The 8,699-nt window shown below is 45.9% G+C and overlaps 1 long non-coding RNA gene across 1 annotated transcript; it reads left to right on the top strand.

Annotated features, from left to right (window-relative positions):
* The first annotated feature begins 1,026 nt into the window (after positions 1-1,026).
* LOC122231209 lies at positions 1,027-7,685 on the top strand. The gene is made up of 3 exons (XR_006208402.1): positions 1,027-1,349; positions 4,938-5,153; positions 7,398-7,685. It is a non-coding gene; the product is annotated as an uncharacterized LOC122231209 (long non-coding RNA).
* Positions 7,686-8,699: the final 1,014 nt, after the last annotated feature.

Raw genomic sequence — 8,699 nt, 5'->3', positions numbered from 1 at the left:
GCACAGACATGAGAGGGAAGTCCTGTAAAAGTCATGAAATGAGAGACAGCCCTGATTGTAACAAACTCCCCAAGCCAGCCCCACAGCCTAGCAGTTAATCTCCGTGTTGCTTTCAAACGAGTCCTTGCCCTTATCTGAATACTTCTTGGGGAAAGGACGTATTTCTGAGACCTTAGTGTCTCTCACCAGAGGATAATATTGAGGGCCATAATAATGATACTGACATTAGGTGTTTAGTAAGTGACACCACTAGTAAGTGTCATTTATCGAGCATGTACTATGTGCCACACTGTGCTTAAAGACTTTATGTGCCTTGCCTTATTTCTTTTCTTAAGGTTTTTATTTATTTATTTTGAGAGAGAGAGAGAGAGAAAGAGAGATCAGGAGAGGGGCAGAGAGAGAGGGAGAGAGAGAATCCCAAGTAGGTTCTGCACTGCCGGCACGGAGCCCCATGTGGGGCTTGAACTCACAAACCGTGAGATCATGACCTGAGCTGAAATCAAGAGTCAGACGTTTACCCAACTAACTGAGCCACTCGGGCACCCCACTGCCTTATTTAACCATACCTAAGAGGTAGGTATGGTTTCCCTCCTTTTATAGATGAGAATGTTAGGGCTCACCAAGGTGGTCATTTGCCTAGGGTTATGCAGCCAGGATGAGGTGGAACAGAAACTAAGATCTAGGTTTTTCTGAGCCTAGACCCACCCAGAACTCAAAGGCATACAGCTTCCCATGTATGGATGTGTGGACATATGCACGGAGGGCCCAAGCTTGGGGGGATCCAGGAAAGGCAGGACAGACGTAATCAGGGTAGAGCCTCCTTTGTTTGGCTTTACTTCAAACAAAGATGACAGCAGGGAAACTGGAGCCCCCACTTCCCTTCTCTGAAGACTAAAGCAAGGCCAAAAATAGAAGAGACAGGAAGCATTTGATCCCAATGTGTCATATGAACACAAACATCCTGCCAACTTTGCCATCAGGGAGTGCCCGAGAGCAGCTGCTATCCACAATGCCCAGCCAGACTCCCTCAGCATAACATGGGTCTGGGTCTGCTGGTATATCTCCAGGGTTCTTAGAACACTGCACAGCAGAACACACAGGGTGCTTTACTATGACCAAAAGAATGCACCTCACAGACCTCCAGCCACAGGAGGCCATAGCTGCTTGCTCTGAAATCCATCTCTGTGTTTCCTCCAAGGCCACATTTCTCACCGGCTGCTCCCAGAGAACAGCACAGATGCTGGGGCAGACCTGTCCCTGGGAGACACTGGACTCCTCTGACAGCCGTCTTTGGCTCAAGGACTCCCCGATGGCTTTGTCGAACTTTCTTTAGTCTGAGGTGCTTCCCCGTAAGTGTCCTTCTCTCTCTCCTTGATTCAGAATTGAACGAGCATCCGAGCCTAAGGGCTCTCCCAGCCCTTCTCAACCCCTCTTGGCATCTGCTTATTGGAGCACCTGAACTAACTCAGAGGTCATCTAGTAATTGCCTCATTTTTACTTTTTTTTTTTAATTTTAGAGAGAAGGGTGCCTGGGTGGCTCAGTCGGTTGAGCATCCGACTTCGGCTCAGGTCATGATCTCACGGTTCGTGGGTTTGAGCCCTGCGTGGGGCTCTGTGCTGACAGCTCAGAGCCTGGAGCCTGCTTCAGATTCTGTGTCTTCTGTCCTCTGCTCCTCCCTGGCTCACACTCTGTCTTTCTCTGCCTCTCAAAAATAAAGAAACATAATAAAAAAAATTTTTTTTAATTTTAGAGAGAGGACCACATGGGTGGCTCAGTTGATTAAGCATCCGACTCTTGGTTTCAGCTCGGGTCGTGATCTCAGAGTTTGTGGGTTCGAGCCCTGCATTGGGCTCTGCACTGACAGGGTGGAGGCTGCTTGAGATTCTCTCTCTCTCTCTCTCTCTCTCTCTCTGCCCCTCCCACATCTCTCTCTCAAAATAAATCAACTTAAACTTTAGAGAGAAAGAGAGTGCGAGTGGGGGATCAGGGCAGAGAGAGGGAGACAGAGAATCTCAAGCAGGTTCCATGCTTAGCACAGAGCCCAACTGGGGCTCAATCCCATGACCCTGGGATCATGCCCCATTCGTAGTTGAGAAAACTGAAGCTCAGAGAGGCAACGTTCTGAGGCCACACACCAAACCCATGCAGAGCAGGAAATGGGTCTCCTTGCTTACAGGCCATATCTATTTTCCTTACTTCATGTGTTTTTGAGAGGGGAGGGCAGAAATGGTGACACGTGGGTGAGAATTTCTTCAAAAGAAGCCCCCTCACACACTCACTCCTGGCTCCCTCCAGCTCAAAAGCCCCAGAGCGAAAGATAGTGCCTGGCTTGTTCCTCCATTTGCCCCAGACACTCTGGTCTCCAAAGCTTGGGCCCTTGACTCTACCACCTGCCTGATATAATAAATGAGATAGCTCCATTCAAATGTGGGGTGGGGGGCATTACTGCTTTTGTAATTGGGGCAGGTAGACTGGACAGACGTCTGCCAGCAGGAGTGTGTGCAGAGAGCAGATCAAAAGGCAACCAGGAGGGGCGGGGGTCTTCCCGGCCAGAGAAAAGGGAGCATCAGCATTTGCTCAGGGCCTTCTCCCTGTGGGAGCCTGAGCTGACCCGTCATTTAAGAGGCTTCCTTACTAATTTCTTCCGCACCTGGCCCAGAGCTGGGGCTGCCTCACGGCTTCCATCATGCTAATTGCCACCGTCTCCCCAGTGACACTGAGCTCAGTTCCTGATAAGGTGCGTCCTTAATAGTCTCCCATTTCCCTGCTGACACCGGAAAATAGGCCTGACTCGGCGGTGTATTACTGCACTGAGTGAGGTGCAGCCGTCACGCCCAGCCTCACAGCCTGAACCATTAGTGGGCCTACAATCAATAGTGTTCAGGCAACCCTTGTTTCTCTGAAAGCACTCATTTGGCACGTTTGCTGTTTGTCAGGCAGTTCCTTTCTCTAGCGTCCCACGGTCCATGGCCCTGGCGTCTGAGTCTATCCTCTTTCCACAGAGTGCTGAGCAGAATTCGTGAGTTCCGGACAGCACCAGCTTGTTGTCTTTGGAACAAAGGAATGATAAGACTCTACCAGGCTGCAATTAACAACAGCTTGGGTTATAGTTCTTTGGTTGCAAGCCACAGTAATCGACTGTGTGAATGTAATCAGAGTAGGGCCTACTGGGAAGTCACCTCACACCTCGGCACTGAGGCTCAATGAGCACCAGGGAAGCTTCTGAAGATTCAGGTTTAAGGGAGAGAATGTCTGTTGAGTCTGGTTTGAGGCACTAGGTTTTGGCCAAAGAAGGATGGGGCAACTGGATGGTCTGTACCTAAAAAAGGAGAGTGAGGACACCAGAAGAGGAGAGAAAGGATGTGGGGTAGGCAAAAATACTGGAAGTTCACTAGGTGAACAGACATCTGGGGGACATAGGCCCAAAGGAGGTACTAATGGCCTGGGGTATGGTAAAAAGCCCCCTTTGGCCTTCAGATCTTTCTACAAGGACTGTGAAAAGTGCCTGGGGCATTGGACACGTGGTCAATAAGTGATAGCTAGTACCATTAGTGCTTGAATTATTACTTTTGTAGCATCATTTTAAAACACTAGGCAAAGTTAAAGCACCTGGTAGAATGCTAGAAGCATGACCTAATTATTATCTTGACATACATGAAGAATCCTGCTAAGTGTTGTGACCAGCTCTTTTTAAAGGATTGTAGCTAAGTTTAACAGGCAATGGGAAAAACCAGAGATTCTTGAAGACTTGGGTGTACCATAAAGGAATGACAGCTTCTGGAAAGGTCTGTAGAAGAGTACTACAGACCCTGTTCCTCAACAGATATTGTTCAACAGAACAGAATTTCTTCCATATGGGATCCTTAAACCTCTCCCATCATACAGGCTGTGTTCTGTCACTGCTTATCTACTCGCCTGGATCACCTTCCAGATCGCCGGCTCTTTGAAGAGGGAGAGCAGGGGCTGGGATCTGTTCGTTGCTTGGGATCCAGCACAGGGGATGGCATCCAGTATGCACTCAAGAAAATATTTATGGATTGAATGAATGAATAAATGAATGAGCGATAGGGGGCTGATGACCTTTCAAGGTCACTGGCTGGCTAACAGCAAAGGGTTGGCCACTGTACCACATGTGATCTCCAGGAGCTGCTCTCATCAAATGTTCTTATCTGACAGTCTTGAAATGCTTATTGAATGGAAGGGAGAGAGAGAATGGAAGGGCTAGCAGGGAAATTCAGAATTCAGAGGTGAGGCCTGGAGGAGAGGAAGTAGAAGGCAGAGGGTGGGGGTGTTGACAGGAAATTCCTGTGGGGATCCAGGGGCAGGTCCACTGCCAGGAACTTGGTTTAGTTCTGACCTGGAAACTGCTGACCAGAGGTCCTCTCCTGACTCCAATGCCCATAGGCTGGAGGGAGGGAGCCAACTCTAGGCTATACTTTCTATCCAAAGACAAAACGTTCAGTAGAATACAGGACATGTGAAAGGCAATTTTTGGCCAGAGGCCATGTGCAGGCCAAGGGAATAAATGCCACAGGAGTTCAGATGCATAGTAGACCATCGTGACCAGAAGTGGTCAGAGATGGCTTTACAGGCAAGAAGGGAGGTTCAAGTCAGCCTCATAGAATGGGAGAGATTTAGATACATGGAGAAAAAGGGGCACAGATGGGGACAGAGTCTGAATAAAGCATAGAAGTAGAAAAGTACAGCGTGTGGTTCAGAGGAAAGACAGTCTTGGCAAACTCAGGAAAATGACTAATCAGAGAAAGAGTGAGACAGGGAAGCTGGGACCAAGCCAAGGAGAGCTCTTAATATTAAGCTAAATTATTATTTTTTGTCCATGTAATTCTATAAATATGATCTACAAACAAATGAATGAATGTGAAGCGAACAGGAAGAGATAGCCCTTCTACTGTTTGAATACTTATGTCCAATCCAGTGATGGCAAAAGGCTTTACACAGTCAGCCTCCCAGGTGAATGGTGCTTACCTCGACGCCTCAGGGCTCAGAAGATTCAGAACTCTGGCAGAGGAGGTGGCCAGGCTAAGACTAACCATGCTGCAGCATCCAGAGCAATGCCTACAGCCAAGTGAAGGTCTCCAAAGATGTCTCTCTCGTCAGCCAATAGAGGCATTCAGCCAAGTGGGTTAACCTGGTAAGTTAAGTAAAATAGGCTGTTTCCCCTGGGTGAAATTTTAGGGATGTTGAGAGGGCTCTCTGCCTCCAAATCCCTTAACTCTGCCCACCCCATCCCTTAATTCAATGCCTGAAATTCCATAATCAAAGTGTCATCTCTTAGCTACAAGCTGTGATGGCTTCTAAAGCTGTTATCAGTCCATTACACCTTATTGTAAGTGAAGGATCTGAAAGTAGGTTTTGACAAGGAGATTGGAGAGGGAAAGGAAGATGTAACCTGTGTACTTGAGGTGGAAGATCATCAGAGACACAGACAGAAAGTGCTGGAGAGAGAGAGAGAGAGAGAGAGAGAGAGAGAGAGAGAGAGAGCAGAGAGGAGGAGCTGGCATCGTGACAAACTTTGCCAAGGGCGATTTTGCCAAGTTCTAGCAACTAATCCTAACACCGGCCAGACTGTCCAGTTATTAACAAAAATGTTTCTTACGCTCAGTCTGATTACAGCATCAGCCAGATGATTTAAATGACTGCATTAGGCAGCTAACTGGGTAGTCGCTGGCCTCTCTACCACATAGGGGAGCTTGGCTAATCTTAACATTAGCAGGTTGCAGAACTCATCAACAGCTGCCTGCTCCAGAGGGTGAGTGATGCCGTTCTCAAGATCCAAGGAGGCCCAGGGAGTTCAGGAGGATGGAAGTGTTCATTCTTATTATAAAATCCCCTGAGAATAGCAGGCTGTTTAAAGGATCAGTGTGTGGGCCATTTTTCTTCTGAGGAGCTTTGCCTTACAGTCTCATGCTGCATATTTCCCGGTCATAATAGTTTGGAGAAAAATATTGCTAAATGGCTGCATAAACAATTTTAATTGGCCTGGGCTCCCAAAATGTGCTATTTTTGTTCTGCTGCCAAGCTTGCTTTTTTACTAGCTAATTATGCCCAGCATTTAACTTTCGGCAAAAAAAAAAAAAAAAAACAAAAAAAAAACCAACAGGAAATAGGGCATTCATTACTCGAGTGACAACTTTTCAACAAGCCTACATTTCAACATCCATTGTGTAATTTCCTCTCTCCAGCTTACAGTTAGTAGTTCCATCAGCCTTTGGAAACAAACAGCTCCCGTCAGTGGGGCTTTGTTCTGTTTAAATGCTTGCCTATCTCCAAGGCAGGCAGAGGGAGGGGCTCCCATGAGCCACCCGTGCCCTGTCCCTGCAGGGTGGGTCTCCCAGCTTGTTTAGGCTCCTCAAAGCAATTCCTTGCCTGGGGTTGCTGTTAGGCTGAGCTTGCGGCCAGATTGGGCTCTCTCATCAGGAACTGGCCTGGGCCTGTTGTTTATGCATTACCCCCAAGGCTCCTGGGGGATTCAGGCCACTCTCAGAGGGACACTCTCTTGTCCCCCGAGGAATCATAAGGACAGACAATCTCAGTTTGTTAGATGATAACTCCTAGAAAGTCCTCTAAAGCCACGTCCTATTGTACGAGCCATTTTAAATTTATTTTATTTAAAAATGTTTATCGCAAAGTGTATCACATGCATAACAAGTACATATTGATTAGCATACTGCTTAAAGAGTTATCATAAAGCATAGAACATGCAACTACAATCCAGGTCAAGAATACATCATTACCAGCACCCCAGAAACCCCTCTCACGCTCTTCCCCAACCACGACTCCCTCCATCCTTCCCAAAGTTGACCACTACCCTGACTTCTAAGACTACGGTTTTACGCGCTTAAACTTTACGTAACTGGAGCTATTTCTATGTGTGTACATGCGCGGGACCATGTGATATATTCTTATCTCCGGCCTCTTCTGTTCTACTTCACTTTATTGCATGTACCTCATCCATCTTCATTACTACAGAGGATTCTCCTGCGTGATGAGATCACAAGTTGTCAATTTGACTATAAACGGACATTTGGGTTGTTTCCAGTCTGGCTATTGTGAAAAGTGCTGCCATGAACACTCCCGTGTGTGTCTTTCAGTGCATAGGCACACACATTTCTGCTGAGCGTCAACTAGGAGTGAACTGCCAGGTCACGCACATAGCTGGTGTGCATATTTGAGTTTTATAACCGCAGCCAAACTTTGTTTTCCAAGTGGTGTTTGCGAGTTGCCACTGCACCACTTCCTCAGCAGCTTGGAATGGTCAGTCTTTCTTATTGTAGCCATGGCAAAATGTATCGTGGTATCTCAGTATAGTTTTGATTTGCTCGTTCTTGACTATTCACGCAGTTGAGCGCTTTTCCATGTATCTATTCTCGATTAGATTTAGAATAAGATGGAGGTTGAAGCACTAAATGATTGAAATCTGGAAAAGAAGATATTTTCATGGGAGAAGAGGCTGCCAAAATTTCCACCTCCTGAATCAGCAAGGAATCAAAAAGGAATGATCGAATCCCCAGTAATCTCAAAATGATGTACCTACAATTGCACTGGGAAAGGCGGGGGTGGGGGGGGAGCCAAAAACAGCTCATCACCCTGTACACTCTGTTAGTGCCTTGCTTTTCTCTTAAGCAATACATCGTCATCATCTTGTGTCATTAGCTATCTTACATGGCGATTTTTAATAGTTACATTATATTTCACTATTTAAAGGTATAATTTATTTTGTCAGCCTCCTGTGATTTCTGGTTTTCACTATTATCAGCAATAATGCACTAAAAATCCTTGGGACTAAATCTCTGGGCACATCTAAAACTATTTGCTAATCCCAGCACACTTTAAAATTATGGTATTTTAGGGATGCCTGGGTGGCTCCATCGGTTGAGTGTCCAACTCTTGATTTCAGCTCAGGTCACTATCTCATGATTCACGAGATCAGCCCCGTGTCGGGCTCTGTGCTGACAGCACGGAGCCTGCTTGGGATTTTCTCTCTCTGTGTCCCTCCCCTGCTTGAGCATTCTATCTCTCTCAAAATAAATAAATAAACTTAAAAAAAAAAACTGTGGTATTTTAAAGGCAAACTGGAGATTACATAGGGACATGTAATGAATGAATTAATATGAGCACTGCCTCCTTCATTTTTTTTTTTTTTCTTTTTATGAGTCTTCCCTCAACCTTTAACAAAACTCTGTGGCCTTCCTGAGGGTGAGCTGAATGGAGTGATGGTGACAGCCATGTCACAGTAAATCTATGCAATCCACCTCCTGCTTTGGCTCCTTATTAAGAAATTAATAATTATTATTTATTATTTACTGAACACTTATCTTATGGCAAGCATTTTATTAGGCAATTTTGTAATAGATGTTACCATTCAACCTTCATAAGTTTCTGATGTGGATGGCTATTATCGTGCCCATTTTTTAGGTGAGGAAACTGAGACTTAGAAAGGCTAAGAGCCATGCCCAAGCTCATTTAGTAAGTGGTAGAGTAGGAATTGGAATCCAGCTGTCTGACTCTATACTCCCAGTTCTCAACCATTATACCACTAATTCCCAACCTGTATACTTTGGTGTTCTGGTGTACTGCAAACCTATCCTAGACACATTGCTAAATTTTATATATAAAATTATTTTGCTGCTGAGTGGCAAACGTTATACGGTGAATTGATTTCAGAGATGGCTCTAAT

This window comes from Panthera tigris, chromosome D1 (assembly GCF_018350195.1).
Source record: "Panthera tigris isolate Pti1 chromosome D1, P.tigris_Pti1_mat1.1, whole genome shotgun sequence".
NCBI lineage: Eukaryota > Metazoa > Chordata > Mammalia > Carnivora > Felidae > Panthera > Panthera tigris.
Note: the sequence above shows the minus strand (reverse complement) of the source record. Positions and strands in the feature narration are given on the sequence as shown.